This window comes from Symphodus melops (genome assembly GCF_947650265.1).
Source record: "Symphodus melops genome assembly, chromosome: 8".
Taxonomy (NCBI): Eukaryota; Metazoa; Chordata; class Actinopteri; order Labriformes; family Labridae; genus Symphodus; species Symphodus melops.
This window is the reverse complement of record NC_136698.1, coordinates 19970010-19990075: the sequence shown is the minus strand read 5'-3', so window position 1 is coordinate 19990075 and position 20066 is coordinate 19970010. Positions and strand designations below refer to the sequence as shown.

Here is a 20066-nt window from a genome sequence, read left to right as displayed (position 1 = left end):
GTCTTTTTTTACATCTCTCTTTAGATGGACTTTCGGTATTCTTGGGGAATTTCCTGCACATAGCAACAACTGAAGACCTTGTAATGAAATATTTGAGTATTTTCAAAGCTGCTTTGGAAGAAAATGGATGTCACAAAGACTGAGAGCCAGTAAAAGGCAAGAATAAGAAATTATTCGCTTGTATCCTTACAGTTTGGTACTTAAATCTATTGAACCAAGGTCTGTAAAAACCTACTGACTGAGATGATAAATCGATCTTAAAATAGATAAAATAGATCTTACTCTGTGATCAGATATGAAGGAAACAAACAAACCCCCACACAGCCATTTTGGACGCTCCTCGGTTTGTCAGATATAAGGATAAGGAGCATAAGGATAACCTTTATTGATCCCCCAATCGGGGAAATTTGGGTGTTACAACAGCTCCAAAAAACACTAAGGGCCTGATTTACTAAGATCTCAATTAACAAGTACTAAATTGCGTGTTCACCACAAAAGTTTGCATGTTTGGCTTGTGGGCATTTTGCGGGTGATTTACTAAGAGCATTTGCATGAATGACGTCTGGTGCAAACCTTGTGGAGGCGGTAGTATTTCTGTCAGGCTTTTGCGCGTTCTACTGGTTTACGTCACAGAGAGTTTGGACGGAAAGCTGGACTGTAGGCGCAAAATAGATTTTAGTTAGAGGCAAATGAACGTCCTGTATGTTCAAGTAATAGCAGATAAATGTGAATATAACAAAAGGAAAAAGTGGCTTAAAAAACAACCTTTTTAAATTAAACACGGTCCTCTGTGGCACTGGTGCACAGTGTGTGTGTGCCACTCGTGCCATCGTTGCGCACCAGAAGCTGGTCAGCGCTGTGTCTGATCGGACATAAATCTCATGGCAACAGGTACTGAAGTTGGGGGTACAAGCATGGTGCAGATCGAATCCTTAACCCAAAATGAGCTTCCTCCACCCCCGCTCTTATTGCGGTCTTGTATCTGTTAGTTGGGTTATACAGTTAAAGTGTCAATGTGAACTGTAGAGAGTATTTAAAAGTCAAGTGGAAGTGTTGATTCCAAGATGGCGGCGTGCACAGAAGCAGCAGCTCACTGCTCTCCCTTCTAACTTTGTTGTTGTATAATGACAATAATGGCCGTCTATTCGAATGGTAAAATCTCAAATGTAACTGTTCTTCTTTAACTCCCAGTGTGACCGAAGGCCTTCAGGCACACACATATGCGTCAAATCTGCTCTGCAGAACTCTGTAAACAGCATATAGGAGGCCTGCTGCTGTTGACCCCATGATCCAGGATCGATCTGACTGATATTCCTCCACACTCCGTGTGTGTCAGAGGGGTTGAAGTGATCAGTATCATTGAGCGGGCCTCAGGGTATCAGCAGCAGGCAGATCAATAGGCAGTGTACATGTATGGATAAAGTGTATAGATGGAGTGTGTGAGCTCTGCTGAGTGTGATCCAGGTCTGATCCAGGTCTTGGTACTTGTTAAAATGGAAAAGATTAATCTAAATAGCAACTGAGTAACTGAAAATCTTTTGCTACAGTGATTTCACACATGCAGAAAACTCCTCATATTTCCAGGAGCAGCTGTATGCGTGAACGCTAACACTCTGACTTTACCAAGAGTGTCTCCTGCCGGCCTCCAAGTATTTGGAGAAAAGCAGAATATAATCTGGATTCACCTCGAACGAATGTGAGGGGGTGGTGATGTTTATATCCTTTGATCGGTGCATCGAGTGTGTTCAGGGGACGTGACCGATCTCTGCGCGAGTCGTGAAACTGCTGCATGACGTCGTCTGCACTCCACTCTTTCGTTGGACTACACATAGCGTTGGTATAATGGAAAATATTCTCATTATAGCGCCGTAGAGCAGACTGTTGATTCGTCCGCTACTTCTGCTGCGTTTTTTTTTTTTTTGTCTTACTTGAGGAGACCCCCCCCTGCCCCCCCTCCTGTCTGACAGGGACAGTCTCCCGCTGGTGAGGAGCATATGTGAACAGCCAGGTCAGGAGACTCTCCAAGCAGTCCTCCTGAAATGAACTAAATATTTTTTTTTAGGAGTGTTTCTGTGAAAATGACTTTCAATAGTTTGGATACACACAAAATAATGAGAGCAACACTTGTTCTCTACAAGCCTGTGTTCTCAGAGCTGTGGGTACATTATGTGTTAATACTGAAAGAGACGTTTGTTGATCGCCAATAAAAAATCTTTGCCGGGAGTCTGCGTGTGTTTGTTTGTACTTAATAAGAAGTGCGTCAACCCTTTGATGTCTCTAAATGAGCATGACTGGTAAGAGTAGTCTGCCTTAATGTGACTGGATGGACACTGAAGGCCTTGTGTTTGAGAGTGACGAAACCAAGCTCAGGCACTTTGAGCTCCCGATCGCTCTCATAAGGATCGTGTCAGGGTTTTTGACTGGAAGGCTTCCACTTTGAACCCCTGGACTGTAGAGATGTATCTTTACCTCTATTGCTTATAGGTGTTATAAGAGAAGCCTGTGGGTGAACAGGGACATGTGAAACTGGATATAAAGCCGAGCTATTTTACCCTGGAGATAGAGCGGAATGAAATGTGCATTTTTGTTCTCTTTGTGATTTTGTTCTGACGGAATATATCTGAAACAGAGCTGTCCGGCTAAACAGCCTTTGTCTAACCACATCGAAGCAGCAGGCAGCAAGCCTACAATAACTCTATGCTGAGTGTGTGTGTGTGAGTGAGTGTGTGATCACATGTTTGTGTGCTTCAGTGGACTTGTATGGGCTCTGTGAAGTGTAACAAGGCAACAGTGACTGAAGCTGACAGAGCGGCGAGAGGAACAAGAAAGGAGAGTGTTTGTCTGTGGCGATGCTTGTGTTGTGTTTCTGTTTGTACGTGTGCGCAGGTAAGGAAACAAATTACAAGGCGTTGTTGTTTATGCAGTGTCAAAGATATGATGAGTTGTGTCATGTGCAGGCAGACTGCCGGGAAGATGAAGAGGGAGGCTTTTTCCTTTATCAGTGGCTACAGTCTTTTTTTTTTTTTTTTAGGCCTCTCGTATGTCTCAAAACATCAAAACCTCTTCACATTAAAACATTGTCATTTAACCATTTAAAGATAGTCTCTTCACTCAGAGAACCAAGGTTACAACGTAACCCTACGTTCTCTTTCGTCTCGAGACTATCTCTCCACCCCGTTACATTCTATGTACGGGGTAACTCTTTAAGACAACCCGCTGGGAGACAGTGCAACCCAATCCCATACACCAGTGTGTAACAAATGAACTTTTTACAAATATACACTATTTACATGCCAACCAGGACAAGGCGCCGCAAGACGCAAAGGCCAAGCCTAGGAGGCAGAGGGGCTGAATGAGCCAGTCTGCAAGACGCGGGACTGACTTAGAACGCGGGCAAGGCCCCACCAAGCCCGTGAATCGAGGCCACTCCGGTCAGCCTACAGCCGCTAGGCTGACCGAGGGACCCCATTGTCTGCCGAGAGGTCACACCCAGCACCCGCTCCCCAAAGGAGGGACTGGCTGCCACATTGAGCTGGTAGAATCTGGAAAATGTGGATTTTGATGACCATGTGGCCGCAGCACATATGTCAGCAAGTGAGGCACCGCGCCACAAGGCCCATGAGGTAGCCACACTGCGAGTCGAGTGTGCCCGAATCCCAGATGGAGCAGGCACACCCGAGAGGGCATATGCATGCTGGATAGTCTCCACAACCCAGTGAGACAGTCGAGGTTTTGACAAGGGCCGGCCCAAGTGTCCATGGTCAAAGCAAATGAGGAGCTGGTCAGACCTCCTGAAAGCCTGTGTACGTCGGATGTACTGAGCCAGGGTCCTGACCGGACACAAGACAGACTGGTTCTGCTCTCCCTCCTGACCATCCGTGCCAGAGGAGAGTGACCGCAACTCGACCACCTGAGACAGATGGAATTTAGATAAGACCTTAGGCAGAAATGCCGGGTTGGGTCGGAGGACTACACCAGAGCCATCTGGAGAGAATCTGCAGCTGTCTGCATGAACAGACGTGCGTGGGGCTCACTTATTCTTCTGGCAGAAGTTACAGCCAGCAGAAATGCTGCCTTAAAGGAGAGCCATTTCAGATTCACCTCCTCAAGAGGTTCAAAAGGCGGGTGCCGCAAGGCACTGAGGACTAGATCCAGGTCCCAAGGTGGAACTGGGGGTCCCCTCCTGCGGATTGTAAGCCTCTGTGCACCCCTGAGGAACCGTGAAATTAAGAAACAGCCTTCTTCGGTAAGTGCGTATTCACCAAGTCGAACTGCCTTAATTGCTGCCACCATGCCCCGCAGCGTAACAGCTGATTTTCGAGCCTCTAGTTGAGACTGCAAGAATTGCAGGACCTCCTGATGCGTGGCCAGGTAGGGGTCCACGTTGTGGGCCCCACACCAAGATGTAAACAGACCCCAACGGTAAGCATAAGCAGCCCTAGTAGATGGTGCCCGTGCTTCTTGCATTGTTCTCACTACAGGCTCTGGTAATCCTAAAGCAAGGAGCCTGTCCTTTTCAGGGGCCAGGCCACCAACCTGAGCCCTGCTGGAAATGCATGGAAGAGGGTCCCGCTGGCTTGAGACAGCAGGTCTCGCTGAGGCGGGAGCTCCCATGGCACGCCGTCTAACAGGGGCGGGATTGACGAAAACCACGTCATGTGGGGCCAAAACAGTGCCACCAGTATCAGCCTGACTCCCTCCAACTGCACCCTTCGGAGAAGGGGCTGAAGGAGAGTCAATGGGGGGAAGGCATAGAGCAGAAGCCGTGGCCAAGGATGAGCCAAGGCATCCCACCCCAGAGGAGGATTGTCGTTCAGAGAGAAAAAGAGCGGACAATGAGCCGACTCTCTTGAAGCGAGCAGGTCGACTTCCGCTCTGCCCAGGCGACGCCAGATTTCCCTGACCACCTGTGGATGAAGCCTCCACTCCCCAGGGTGTGGGCCCCCTCTCGACATTATGTCCGCCGCTGAGTTTAACAGACCCGGCACATGCACAGCAAACAAAAAAGGAGCAAAAGAGGCTTTTGGCTGCCACAGAGTGGTTGCCAGTCTGCACAGAAAGGGAGACCGCAGCCCCCCCTGCCTGTTTATATAAGCAGCTGTCACTGTGCTGTCTGTCCGAACGATGACATGATGTCCTCTCAGTCTCGGCAGTAGTGCTCTGAGGGCGAGGATAACAGCCCTCAGCTCCAGGACATTTATATGCTGATTCAACCAGCGGCCAGACCAGTGTCCACTGATCCCGCAGCCCTCGTGAACGGCACCCCAACCTAGTAGGGAGGCGTCTGTGAAGACCAGCTGGCGATAAATCACCGGCCCCAGAGCATGGCCTAACTTGATGTTGGCTGGGTCTCTCCACCACTGGACAGCACTGTGCAGCCTCCGAGAGACAACCACCCTTGTTTGGTGACATCTTTGTGGATGCAAGCCCTGACCCAATAGACACCTCTGTACAGGTCGCATGTTTAAGAAGGCAAGAGGAACCACCTGCACCATGGCCGCCATAAGACCCATTAGTCGGAGGCAGAGCCCCCAAGTGACCTTGGAATGAAGCCGGAAGTGACTGAGGCACTGTCTGAAGCATTGCACTCTCTCCGGTGTTAGCGAGATGGTCGCCCTCCTGGAGTCCAGAACCATACCCAAAAACGTGGTGACCTGGGAAGGCTGCAGAGTGCTTTTCTCGGTGTTCACTCGGAGACCCAGCTCCTGAATGTGGTTCAGGAGAAGGGCCACATGGCGACGGCACTGTTCCTCCGATGACACATAAATGAGCCAATCGTCCAGATAATTCAGGACCCTGAGCCCTTGCTTCCTCATGGGGGCCAGTACAGCATCCATGCATCTTGTAAACGTTTGGGGAGCGAGAGATATCCCGAAAGGCAGGACACAAAACTCGTACACTCGAAGCCGAACCTCAGGAAGCGCCAATGGCCCTTCCAGATGGGAATCTGGAAGTACGCATCCTTGAGGTCTATGGTGGAAAACCAATCTCCGGCAGTAATGGCCTGCCCCACCCTGGGAACCGTGAGCATCCTGCACCTCAGGGGCCGAAGAAACTGGTTGAGCCTCCGGAGATCCAGAATTGGCCGAAGACCCCCATCTTGCTTCGGAACTAAAAAGTAACGGGAGAAAAACCCGGCTTGTTGGTCTTCTCGCTCCACCTCTCTTATGGCCCTCTTCTCCAAAAGAGTGGACAGTTCCTCCCGCAGTATCTGCGCCTGCTGAGGATCGGTTACAGTGGTGAAGATTGGCAATCTTGTCACGGCAGGCTTGGGATAAAATTGAAGGTGGTAGCCACGAGTCATAGTAGACAACACCCACTGATCCGCCACCAAGGTTAGCCAGGCTCCCCCGTTGACGGCTGGTAGGGGAGGCTGGCATGCCATTACTCTGGAACCGTCAGGAAGGAGGGGGGCGCTGTGATGGTCCCTGAGCCTTCGCATATGGCTTTCCAGTTTTCCCACGTTGGCGACTACTACGCCGACGGAAGGCGTCCAACTGGGGCCTAGGATCCCCTGGCCCCCATGTCCGGACCTCTGGTGTGGGCCGCGACTGAGGCGTTGGAGTCCTTCTCTGTCTAGAGCCCCTGAAGCGCCTAGCCAGGTCCACTGAAACCTCCTGTGCACAGCGGCGACCATCTCGTGCCAGCTGGAGCAATGTAGCTGCCTGAGGTCCAAACATGGCTGAGGGATCCACCGGTACTTTAAGTAAGGTATCCCGATCTCCCTGTCCGAGCTGAGATTGGGACAGCCAAAGATGGCGTCGCACAACCCAGAAGGAAGCCATAGAGCAGCCTGCTGCTTCTGCCTGCTCTCTCATTACAGAGGAGAGGCACTGAGAGGCTAATTGAATCTCCCCGGCAATACTAGGGTCTCCCGAACCGTCTCGTAGTTGAGTTGACAACTGATGGAGATAAAGAGACATAATGGACCCAGTGTTAGCCAGACGGGTCTGTGTAGCCATGGCCCTGTGGAGTTTAGCCAGCAGACTATCCATTACTCTGCAGTTCCTGCTGGAGCATGTAGCTCTGCCAAGAAGCGAGGTGGAAGGGGAAATTAACGGGGAGATAGCCTGATCCACCTGGGGGAGGGTTCCACAGGCGACCTGATCCTTGTCCTGCATGTCTGAGAGCCTTCTACACCCTGATGACCATTTATGTGTTGCTGCTGGAGAAGAAAATTTCTGGCACAACAAGTCCTTAAAATCAGGAAGAAGGGGCACCTGCGTCCGGGACGGACGTGATGCCACATCAACCTCGAACCTGGAAGCAGTGGGTACAGGGTCCTGAGGTAGGGCGATATCCAGAGCCCTGGCTGCCCTGCCAATGACCTCATCATAACGGCGAGCTAGCTCACCTCTAGAGGTGCTAGCTGGCGGTTTCTGCCCACTCGACAAGCCATCGTCCTCAGAAGAAAAGATTGTCTCGATATCAATCTCTTCTTCACCCTCTTCCTCCTCCACTCCGAAGCCCAGAGCGGGAGAAGAGTTGGGACCAGAAGTGGAGTGAAGCACAGAAGGCCTCACAACAGGGGCGGGTAGGGGTACCTGCCAGGCACCTGAACACTCCCCTTTTTCCATAGTGAGGGTAGTTACCCCTCTCCGCTTTCCCTGCAAAGGAGCGGAAAGGGGGGGGGCAGCCTGTTTTGCGGCAAAGAAGCGGCAACGGGCCTCCCTAGTACGTGCAGGCATTATAAAACAATCCATGCACATCTGAGGATTTTCTCTTGAGGACAATGCATGCTGATGCCCCAAACATAGCACACATCTATCATGCCCATCTTCCAAAGGCATGCTAACTCCCACACAGGAATGTCCCTCCCGGGAAGCCATAGTAGCCAGGGGCGGCACTGTCAGACACGTTAGCGTCTCAGCTAGCGCGTTAGCCCGCGAGCCGCGAGCAATACACTGGCTGGACCTCCCCGATGTTGACAAGCCCTCTTTGACTCTCTTGGGGGATTATGGGTATCTGCTGCAGCCGACACAGTCTGCGCCCAACACAGACACGTTATCGTCTCAGCTAGCGCATTAGCCAATACACTGGCTGGACCTCCCCGGACAGCCTGCGTTTGGCACGTATCCTCTGAACGCGTGAGCTCACGAACCGTGAGCAATACGTTCATACGAACACTTTGCCACTGCAGTTAACCGAGAACCGTAATTGGCTCGGCTGATACCGTCACCCCGCTGTTAGCCGACTTCCGTTTGCGCTCAGCACGGGTACCCACCAGACGCGATAGCTCACGGCACCGCAAGGAAACGCCAATCAGGCTCCCCCAGACGCACCGTGACCGGGAGGTCACCAGACCCGATGCCCCAGGGAATAGAACAGAGGCTACCAGCAATCCAGGGAGGCTGCCATAGACAGACGCCCAACTTTGGTAAGTGGATAACTGCTGGAAACCCTTTTTCTCCTGTTCATACTTTTTTTGTTTAGTTTTTAGTTTAGGTTTTCTTCGAAAACACACAGATCGTGAACACTCTGACTTGAGTGGAGATCAAACAATCAATGATTGCACACCAGCACAGGTGCTTTATAGGTGAGCTGTGGGGCGTGCCCGGTTATGCCGGTGCGTCTTAAAGAAATATCCACGGACTCTGACGAGCAAGGGATCATATCCCGTACATAGAATGTAACGGGGTGGAGAGATAGTCTCGAGACGAAAGAGAACCCTCTCCACAGCCAGCCTCCGAGTTCAGGAGCCAGGCAGTTGCAGGAACATATGAAAAAATAAATGAGAAGTGGCACACTGACAATTATGATATTATTATTTATTTGATCGAGGACACGAACGACTCATTGGAGTGTTGGAGAATCATTTGAGGACCAGTGCAGGGTGTCTTTGCTGGGTTAGAATCTGAATGGCTGTGGGTACTGTTAATTATTTAATTAGAGCAGAGGAAGGCTGAATTATTAATGAGAGGATGGAGAAAGGGGAGGAGGAAGGGGGGACATAATTATAAACAGTCAGATAGATAGAGTGCTTGGGGGATGGGATGCGAGGGAAACCAGGTGAGAGGTGAAGATCAGCAGACGAGTTGGACTGATAGAGACAGACGGAGAGAGGAAACAGGTCGCACATGTCAAGGTCACCTGTGACACTCTATTTTTAAATGTTTTCATTTGCTTTGGGTTGTTTTAAACATCTCTGTTTTTCAGTCTTGTTTTTTTTTTTTTGTACATGGTGATAAAACTTCATCTAGCATATTCATATCCATCCAAAAACCAAACAACTGTAAGGGGCCAAATCTCAATCCCAGTCAGGGATCACGTCATAAGGGCCGTGTTGTTCCTGTCACATTTAAGACCAATTTTCAACTTTATTGGATTGAGCTAAATTTGATCACTTTGAATTAATACATTAAGTTCATCTATGACAATCTGATCATGACATTTAGGAATCAGTGGAATAAGTGCCAAGTCTGGTTTCCTACTTCTGAAATGCTCCAATAACATTTCTGTCAGTCAATCTGTCAATCAGTAATCTCCGATGTTGAAAGTGATTAGTTACATCTGATTGTCACTTCACATAGCAGCCTCTACCATAAGTGTGAGAATGTGTTGGTGTAGCCTGTGGTGTAAGAGTGCTTTGAGTTGTCAGAAGACTGGAAAAGCGCTATACAAGCTGAAGTCTAAGTCCTTGCTAAATGGAAATAATCTAGAATTAAAGCTAATGTTAAGGGCCTGTGTCCACACAGTGTTTTTTCTTTCACTTGAAACACTCAATTTCAGAGCGCTTCTCACCAGCGCGCATTGTTGCTAGGTGTGTTTTAGAGAGCTTCATATTTTCTTCAATTCAAGTAAATATCCCCAAAAGATCATGAAGACGATGAAAGGAGTCTGGTCTTGTCATCAGCGGGAAACTGTTCCCTCAAAAAGACGAGGCAGAGACACATCTCCTCTGCCATTGTTGTTTGTCTAGCCATGTCTTCATTCTTATTGGTTGGTGAGTGAGACGTGACATTGAGAAGTGTGGCGCTGTTCCAAAAGTTGAGCTGTTTCCAACTGAGTGAGCTGTGAATGCAGCGAAAATAGTACAGCTGATACTGGGTTTATTATTGAAAGCCAGCGCTTGTTTCCACGCTGCCTGTGGAAACACGCCCCTCACTATTAAACAAAACTGACCAGCAAGAATTGAAATATTTGACCGTGAGAGGAAACAGCCTGGCTGCAGTAGGGCTGAGTCAGGTTTCTGAAAGGAAACAGAAATAAATAGGGGAATTGGAGAGTTGATTCAGCTGGAGTCAGAGCAGTGTTTGTCAGGTGACAGTGTGCTTGTGAGTGTGTGTGTTTATCTTCAACTATTTCCATCTGTAGAGGATGAGCGACATGGTTTGCTTTCAGGGCCGTGATGTTTGAGGAGGTCTACTCTTTCTTCCTCATCTGGTGTTTTTATATTTACTCTTGTCTACAGTTTTTAATCACTGATGTCTGTGCTCTGTTTTTGCTCTAACGACAGTATGCATGATTCATTCTTGTGCTGTGTTTGCATGTGTGTACAGTATCTGTGTGTGTGTGTGTGTGCGTGTGTGTGTGTGTGTGAGTCAGGCTGAGGTCAGTGGCTATCCTGTACTTCCTGTGCTCGGCATAGCTGACCGCTCTGACCTTCCCATCTTCCCATCCATCCTTCCTATTAAGGCGGTGTGTGTTAGTCAGTGCTGTGGCTTCACATAGCCGGCTGCTGGTCAGCTCAGCCATACACAGGCATGGAAACCCCCCGTCCCACAAAGCAGCACACACTGACCACATTCATCTTCCCATATCCTCCCTCTTAATCCTCCTCTGTTTTTCGTTTTTCTCCCTTTCTTTTCCCATTTCTTTCTCTTCCCTCATCATGCAGAGGATTGCCCTACTTTATTCTAGCCTCATACATCACTGTCTCCCCTCATAGGCGGATTTGAGAAGGGGCGGACGAGATAGAGAATGAGATCTCTCTCTCTCTCTCTCTCTTTCCAGTCTCTATCTGGATCAGCCCAGCTCCTCTTTCTTTGCTTCTCAATTGAATCCCGCTCATGCCCTTTTTCTGTCTCTTAGGGGCTTGTTAACATACTTGCAATGGAAATCCTCATTGCTTTTATATGTTTTAGATTCTGAATGCAATGTGTTTGTTACCTGAATTATGTAGTTTAAAGCACTCAATTTATACCACACAAAGGGATAAATGATTCATTTCCCTTTCAGGAGGGCTGGATGGATGTCAGATCTTCTGTCCGACACTATGTTCACTACATCAGCAGCACTTTCACGTTCAAATATCTCGACCACCATCACCATCTGTTTCCTGACAGTTCGGATTTGGAAAGGCATTTCAAACGTTGATTTAAGGATTAGATAACTAAATGGAAATATCGGCTGTTGACTTCGACAGTCAATTAAATATCTGATATATAGGTGCAATACTTCAACCAATACCGGCTGTAAACTACATGTCAGGAAGCATCCAATCTCATTGATTTGTGACTGTGCTCGCTGTGGTTTTTGCATAACATTACTGGGATATCATCTGCAATCAATCTTTATCATTTGACATCTGTCACATTGATCAACCTCTCTCTCCCAGCATGGTAAAATATGTTAATTTTATTTGGATTTTACAGGAAGAGGTGAAATACACCAGATAGTAATTGTTGAAAACAAACCCTCCCAGCTTTGTTTCACACACAGGGACGATATTTGGGTTGTCCCCCGAGGTAAGAGTAACAACAAAGGATCACACTCAACAGTAAACCCAGTAAAAGGTGCACAACCACAAAGACGATAAGAAAACAGAAGTGTCAGAACACAAATGTCCTTTTAAGTTTCTTTATCTGGGTAAGAGCGACAAAAATAACAAAGCGGACGTGTTTCACCACTAGACCTTCATCAGTGTCAATGAAGGTCTAGTGCCGAAGCGCGTCCGTAAAATGTCTGGGCCAGGGGAATGGTGGCGTTGCTTGATTAATTGGTAAACATAAAGGCAGGGTAACAGCAGAGATTAGTCATGACCCTGTTGCAGACTGTTGGTGTAAAAAAAGGGCTGAAGATTAAGCCATCACCAGGATATAAGTCTAGATCTAACAATCATCCTCTTCCCAGTTAGCAGTGGGTTTGAGATTGGTCCCTTTTATTGGAGTAATAACATGGTGTCTCTCTGTCATTGGAAGGATTTTTCTTTTCTTACTTGTTTCCTCTCATTTCATTATGTTCATGAGATATCTAGATGAGAAAAATTGTTCTTCTAGTTGATCACTGGACGTTTCTGGATCAGAGAGTCAGTTTGATAACCCTTATGTGGTAAAGGCTGCTGATAACAGGGAGGTAGGAGGCTTCTGTTGGGACCAATTAAGAACATTTGCTTTTAATTTAGCAGCCAGTGGGCTCTGAGGATGGAGGAGGGTGTATTGTCACAGCCAATCAGATGTACATTCATTTTCTTATTGGTTAAAACCAATCTGTGATTCATTGTTATGTCGGTCAACAACAAACAGATCAGGCATGTTCTGCAGTGTTAAAATGTATTGTTCTTTAACACATATTCTAATAAGATAACGTTGCCTATGCTGTAGCTGCAGGGATGACACCAACTTTTTGGCCAGTTTTACACTTTAAAACATCAACAAGTTATTCTGTACAAACAGACATCAAAGATCAGCTCCATGGAGGCAATATGCTAACCTAGACTCCTACTCAATACATCTTCAAACTCATTTGCTTAGCCAAATACACTTTGAAAGAGACATCACAGCTTCGTGAGTTCTGAACACTGCTATCAGTTTTTCTAAAGCAGGAATGGACATAATCTTTTGAAAGAGGTAACAGGGAGGTGCTCGGATTATTTGTTTACAGGCAAAATCCACTTCACCATGTTTGTCTAAAACTAATATGTTCAAAGGATACAGCAATGTATTGAGAGAGAAAAAACATTGGGGGTGTTAGTATCTGAAACATCACATACAATGATGATGTATGTGTCCCTAGTCTGTCTACAACCCCCCCAATGATGAAGTCCACCCTCTCTGTCTTCAGGCTGCTCCACTTTTTTTTCGAAAACGTTTGCTCAGAGATGCGGTTTGGAGATTTTCCCTTCATGACATCACAAACGGCAGTAACCCCTCCCCCAGGTGGGGGACACTCCCTCAGCTACATGGAGTGAGAAAGCTTGAGATACTCAAGCCCTTCCATTGAGGGGTGTGGTCAGACACAGCTCATTTACATTTAAAGCTACAGACACAGAAAAAGCCTGTTGAGAGCGGGGCTGAAAAAGAGGGGTTTATAGACATGATGAAATACAGGATCAGGGTGTATTTACAACAAGAAACTTCACACAGTTTTGGAGCCCTATGAGGCTTATTGGAACTGGTTGAAAAGGAGGAGAACATGTGACCTTTAAGGTAGAGGAATCTGTATGTGCTACTTTGAGTTACTGAAATGTAAATGATGCATGCAGGTCACAGGCTCAGTCTAATCATGTCCTTTATGCTTTATCAAGCTTGTCTCAAGGCTCTTGATGTTTGGGGTAGCTGGTGATGGTCAGTCAGTAGAGCAGGCACCCCATATATGGAGTTTTTTAATTAAATATAACGCTCCATAGTACATGAGATGAATACTTATCTTAGGGAGTAGAATATATTTTCTCCCTGCATTGTCTGAGTGTGACCACTGGAATGTAGTGGTTTTAATTACAACATGGCCGCCAGGAATGACTGACATCCTTGAACAGCCGCTGTTTCATTTTATGACATTTGATAGGAGATTGATACCACAGTTAAAATGTTAAGATTTAAGGCGACATAGTGAATACGTTCTACCAAAGACAGCATGATAAAAAAATGATAAAAAATGATAGCGACGAGGTCAGAATGAATCAAATGCCTCCCATGCGATCCCCTGGCTGAACTTTCTTGCAGGGTGAAGAGGGAATGAGATATCTGCCGAGGTCAACGTCGTGGAACGACGTGTACTTGAGGTAGCAGAGTATGTGCATTCTTGCGTGTGTGGGAGCAGGAGGAGCATCTGAGCAGCTCTTGTGCAACCATTAAGTGGTTTTTGGGTGGTTTGTAAACATCAGTGAAAAGCAGTCCCACAAACTGCAGTGGACATGTCATTATCAAATGAGAGCATGAGAAGAAATGTCCAAAATAAACCTCTTTATTATTTGTACTGCTTTAAGAGAATAAACGTGTGTAAAGTAATATATACATCTGTTTTTTTAAGTCCGGCCCTCTTCCTTTAAAAAAACACAGCAAACTTTTGTTTGTTGTCAAGGCTGAAACGAGAAGATGTTTATGTTGCATCTGTATACTTTTTGAAAAACAGGAGTTGACTGAGGTTAGTGTGGAAATGTTGTGATTTGAGTAAACAACCTCTGGAGCCTGGTCCTTTTTTTCTCCTTTTTTTTTTGAGCCTGGTCTTCAAAGAAGCAACAAGAGGATGAGGAAGTGGAGATCAGCCAGAGGCCAAGGATAAACTGTTGACCAACACAAAACATACTTCACTCACAAGATATTCATCTGCTATTAGTTTGTTTACCTGGTGTCCATCTCACATATCTCAGCATTGCAGAATGTAAAAACGATCTATGCAGCCTGTCGGTAAATGGACCTGAGCTTGTGTCATTCTTTTTCTGGTCTTTCTCGTCTAGTCTCTGTCTTCTCCACCGGTGTGAGAGGCAGCAGCTGGTGTCACCTTGAGACCATCTTTCTCTTCTTCTTCCTCATGATCATAGATTCACCAAACTCCCTCTGCACATAATTTTTAACATGAAACCGTAAACCACACTTACTTCAGTGGCTACCATGTTAATGGTCAAAGGTATATGGACTTGAGCTTGTGTCATTCTTTTCTAGTCTTCTACTTTCACACCGCAGGTCACGCCCACACATTCACACACTGACACACACACAAACACACACACACACACGCACCCCTGACATTAAAGCATGTCTGGGTCATAATCTGCTTGACAAATACCGTACACAAACAGATTTACTTGATGATAAATCCAATTTAGTCCCCTCAAGTCGCTTTTTCTTTTTTGCTGACGCAAAGAAAACCAGAGCATTTTCCTCCTCTGCTTCTCTTATTCCATTCATCATAAGTCACATTAAAAAGCCGACTAAAGACAGTCCTGGCTAACCACACAGTGTGGGTAGAAAAAGGCCCCACTCTCACCAAAGTATGCCTGTTGTGTGTTTATGTGCTGTATTTCTGAGGAGGAGGTTGTGGGTCTGCCTCTCATTAAATCGTCTGTACGATGGACTGACGAAAGCCAGGCAGTGCCACTCTCGGCTCTACAGATAGGGCTGGAATGTGTGTGTGTGTGTGTGTGTGTGTGTGTGTGTGTGTGTGTGTGTGTGTTTATGCGTATACTCCCATGGGTGCTCTTCCAGTTGTAGTTCGTGTTCCACTAAATCCACTAAATCCTGTCCACCCATTTGTCTTTCTCTGCCTCCCTCCCATCGCCCTCTCCATCTCTGTCTCTCAGCCATTTTCTGTTAAATGAATGATGGCTGCATGCCTGACCTCACATCTGACTAGTGTGTGTGTGTGTGTGTGTGTGTGTGTGTGTGTGTGTGTGTGTGTGTGTGTGTGTGTGTGTGTGTGTGTGTGTGTGTGTGTGTGTGTGTGTGTGTGTGTGTGTGTGTGTGTGTGTGTGTGTGTGTGTGTGTGTGTGCCTACTGCAGCTCAGGGTTTTGTGGGTGCTTCAGTGTAGAAGGAAAATGCTGTGCGTCTGCTCTGTTATGTTCTGTATTTGCAGTATGGATTTATTTTTCCACAGTTTGAAACACACAAAGACATACGACTCTAAGGATTACAGTAAAAGTTCAGAATGGCTTCACTGACTCACAAGCTGACCGGAGCTTTCTTGTCTAAAAGGAGAAACCTAATTTACTAATATTATAACATTGGTTCGGTTCAAAGCAGTGATCATCTTTTAGTCTAGTCACCCAGGGTCTGTGGGAATGCACTGATTGTATACTGTGTTTAGAACTTTATATTGTTTGCTTTATTGTAAATCCTTATAAATGAGTTTTGTGGTCTGAATGATACTTTTTATTTGGGCAGTTTAACAATTACATTTTAAGATCACGATGAATCGCTACATTTCCATAGTTAATCACGATTAATTACATTTTTGATAAGATAAGTCCGTGCCTCTTCCAAGCAAGCCAGGGTTAAGGAAGTCGCCTGAAATGGAGCCCTCACACTAGTCAAACAAGCTGGACTTTAGGGGTAAAGTGTGCTTAGGCACAGTACGGATTATCTACTGTGAGTGCGCCATTATACCTAATGGATAACACTGACGATGACTGCTGCTCTGGTTAATAGGCCTGCAGAGTGCTGGAACATAGCTTGACTTACTGACATGACATATGTTTTGACGACTCTTGAATGCATTCAAAAGGTGTTGGTTGTTACTTTATGACTTTATGTAATATCATGTGTTAGACAAAAGACAAAAAAACATGGCAGAAAAACTCCATCGCTCCCGGTGTGTTTCCTTGGCTGTAGATGTGCCTGGAGTCAGACAGCTGCTGTGACTGACAGCCGCTCTGTCTGTCTGAGCCCACTGGCCTCCGGGCTCATAGCTAGCATCTACCTGTGTGTGTTTGTAAAGCGCTGTGATACCTTGTGTACACCCAAGATAACACTGTGCACAGACTGTGTGTGTGTGTGTGTGTGTGTGTGTGTGTGTGTGTGTGTGTGTGTGTGTGAATGTGTGTGTGTGTGTGTGTGTAGTTCAGAGTTTGTCCTCCTGTGTGCGCGTCACTGTGTTTCAGTCTAATCGTAGGGTAATATAATCAGTCGGGCTTGTCACAGTCTATTAGGGCTCTGCTGCCATCGTCCTAGTCAGTCTTGATGCCATATACTCCAAAAACACAGCAGCAACAGCACACACCTGCACTCACACAGAAAGCAGAGCTTTATGCAGAAGTTGTTTGCACTAAATGCTAACAGCATTTGCACATGTGCAGAACGATGAACAGGAAACGGCTGTGTCTGTATGTGGTAGGTCAAACATTATGTAGCCTGCTGCTGCAGCTCTGCTTTCTCTCCTTCCCTGAACTTTGTTTCTGGAGGGTCATGTTAAGCGTCAGTTGCAGCAGCGTAGCATTTGAGACTTCACCACCAGTGTTTCTGTTTGAAAGCTGCCAACATAAACAATGAAGTGAAAAGAGTTTTTCCCTCAGTACATAAAGGATGAACAAAAAAAGACAATCCTAAAAGTTGGATACGGAAAGTCTAAGTCATTGTGTGAAGAGTTTCCTTCAATGTTGGCAGTGATAGCAGGAAGTGTATTTTTGAGGGAAAAAAAATAGTGCCTCTGATTTGGATTCCAAAATTCAAGTTTTATGATGACACCTGGGAAAGATGCAGTCTATCTGATAAGATAAGAACCTGTGAAACAATGTAGCAACAGAACCTTTTTTGGATTTTTCCATATACAAATGCTTCTGCAGAACCACAGACAAAAATTAGACAAGTGTTTTTAGAGTATGTTGTTCCGACCAAAACTCTCAAAGTTACAAATCAAACTAAATAAAAAATCAAATATATCTGACTCCCTGATTAGAGACTGTTTGACAGCTCATTGTCTCATCTGCTCCAAGGACTTCTTGTGTCAGTGTCTCATTTAATAAGTGAATTAAAATGATGATGCATTGCATACTATAGCGTTCATTTGGTTTGATAGAGTTTTTAAAGTTTGAGTGGTCGGGTCTCGTTTGACATTCAAGCCTTGTTCTCCGCTGTGATAATGTTATTTAATGTTAGCACATTGAATCAACATAGTGTTCTCCTGGTGATAGTAGCAGCTGGCTGGTTTAGGCTGGTCCACTTTTCAAACAATATGACACTAAAGAAAGACTTGAGGGAAGTAGCTCTGCTCTATTTCCAATGGACAGGTGATCTAAAAAAATTACCTTAAAAGTTACATATTATCCTCATTTTCCATATGTTCAAGTAAGTCTCAAAGCTCTCCAGAACATGTGTGTGTGAAGTGTCCTGTTGTAAGTGTCCACTCTGATGCTGAATTTGATCATGTCTACAAACCCCTCTATTTCAGTCCTGCTCAGAACAGGCTGTTTCTGAGTCTGTAGCTTTAAATGTAAATGAGCTGTATTTGACCACGCCCCTCTCTGGAAGGGCTTGGGTGGCTCAGGATTCCTCGCTCCATGTCCTATTGTTTACGACTCGAGGGCAGAACAAACACGTAGCTGTGGGAGTGTCACCCACCTGGGGGAGTGGTTTTCTCATCATTAGGGGGTTTGTAGACAGACTAGGAACACAAAAGTGTTAGAGAAGCAGTTTATTGTGACGTTTCAGATCCTGTTTATGAAGCCTGAAGTTTCTAGCTTCATCTTGTATCAGTGATTTGCCACCTGACTGCCTGAGATTCTCCAGCTGGGCCCCACTTGTGGTAACAATGCCAATTCTCCTGACATCAGACTTCCCCTCTCAGCACCACCATTCTCTGTTACCTCAAATATTGTCTTTTATTCGTCAAAGCAGTCAGATTTTCCTTCTCTGTAGACTTTGGGTAAAAATCCTGCTCTCAGCTTTATCAAACTGGTCGACATGGCGTCTGCCCTACATATTGTAAAATCAATATTTGCTCCAACCCGAGATTTGTCAGTGTCATAGTTATGCTGTTCCAGATTCACTGCTTCTGCCTCACCCAAGTAGAACAACAGAGTTATCCAACCCAGCCTGCGAGCTGAAGCGAATGCAGCTTTGATTTGAGGTGACTGACACATTGCTTTGACATGTGAATCTTCTCTGGTGGAGGTTTGAGTGCTGCACAAAGTATCAAATACCCAAATATTTAGTCCTTGCGTCCAGTGCAACGGGGTGTGGTCCCATCTCTGGGGGAAGGGGGTTTGGCTCAGTGAGGATTATGGGATAGTACATGAAGAGGAGGTCGATTTTAAGATGATGCAATTTTAAAGCAAACATTCATAATCCAACTGTTTGTTGAAAGGCTTGAAACAGCACTCACCCACATTGTTTGTTTTTGTGTGTGTGTGTGTGTGTGTGTGTGTGTGTGTGTGTGTGTGTGTGTGTGGTGTGTGTGTGTGTGTGTGTGTGTGTGTGTGTGTGTGTGTGTGTGTGTGTGTGTGTGTGTGTGTGTGTGTGTGTGTGTGTGTGTGTGTGTGTGTGTGTGTGTGTGTGTGTGTGTGTGTGTGTCAGATCAATCAGGACAGTACGACAGCTGTCGTTGTGTGCGGCTCTAGTTTGTGTTTCCTCTTGTCCTGAGTTGAGTGTGCTCCACACACGCAGACTAACAGCAACAGGCTTCATCTCAGCCTCCAGACATCACATATAATTACTAACATGCTCTTACTCTTTAGTCCTGCTGTCTCCAGAGTGGCTATAAAATGCTGCTCACAACCATAACATGTCATTTTAGCAGAACTATAGGTCTTCATATAGGATAGGATAGGATAGGATATAACTTTATTGATCCCCAATGGGGAAATTCGGGCGTTACAGCAGCAGCAGCAGTGCAGAATCAAAAACAAAAGTCAAAATCGAATAAAAAAGTAACAACATAAGCATAAATACAATCCAGGTAGTAATGGGGGGATATATACAGAGGACTATAGCACGGTAATATAGTATATATATTGGAGGAATTATCCTCCAATGAAACACAAGGATAGTGTCTCTATAGCAGGAATTAAGGGGGCTTAAATGCATAATTTAGTGACATTAATAGCTTCAAAGATGTGGTCAGGTTTTTGAGGTTATGCTATATAAATAAAGCTGAGTTGAGTTATATTCACTGCAGGCTTTTATCAAGTTTTTTTCTTTCTAAGGTTTATTTCGGGCTTTTTTTGTGCCTTTATTTAGAAATAGGACTGTGGATAGAGTCCAAAGTCAGGGAGAGAAAGGGAGTGGGAATGATTTGCAGGAAAAGAGCCACAGATCGGATTTGAACCCTGGCTGTGTGCTTGGAGGACTAAAGTCTCTGTTCATGGGGCGCGCACACTCGCCACTACTCCACCTATTGTGGCCCTTTTTTTTTTCTTTTTTCACAAAAATAACCAGCTATTTATCCAATGGGTATTCAGCCAACACATTGCATT

The 20066-nt window shown here is 45.9% G+C and overlaps 1 protein-coding gene across 1 annotated transcript in view; it reads left to right on the top strand.

Moving 5' to 3' along the window:
• The window catches only part of LOC306828695 (cadherin-2-like), a 92954-nt gene that overhangs the window by 8154 nt on the left and 64734 nt on the right, over window positions 1-20066 (top strand). The gene's annotated exons all lie outside the window — the stretch shown is intronic.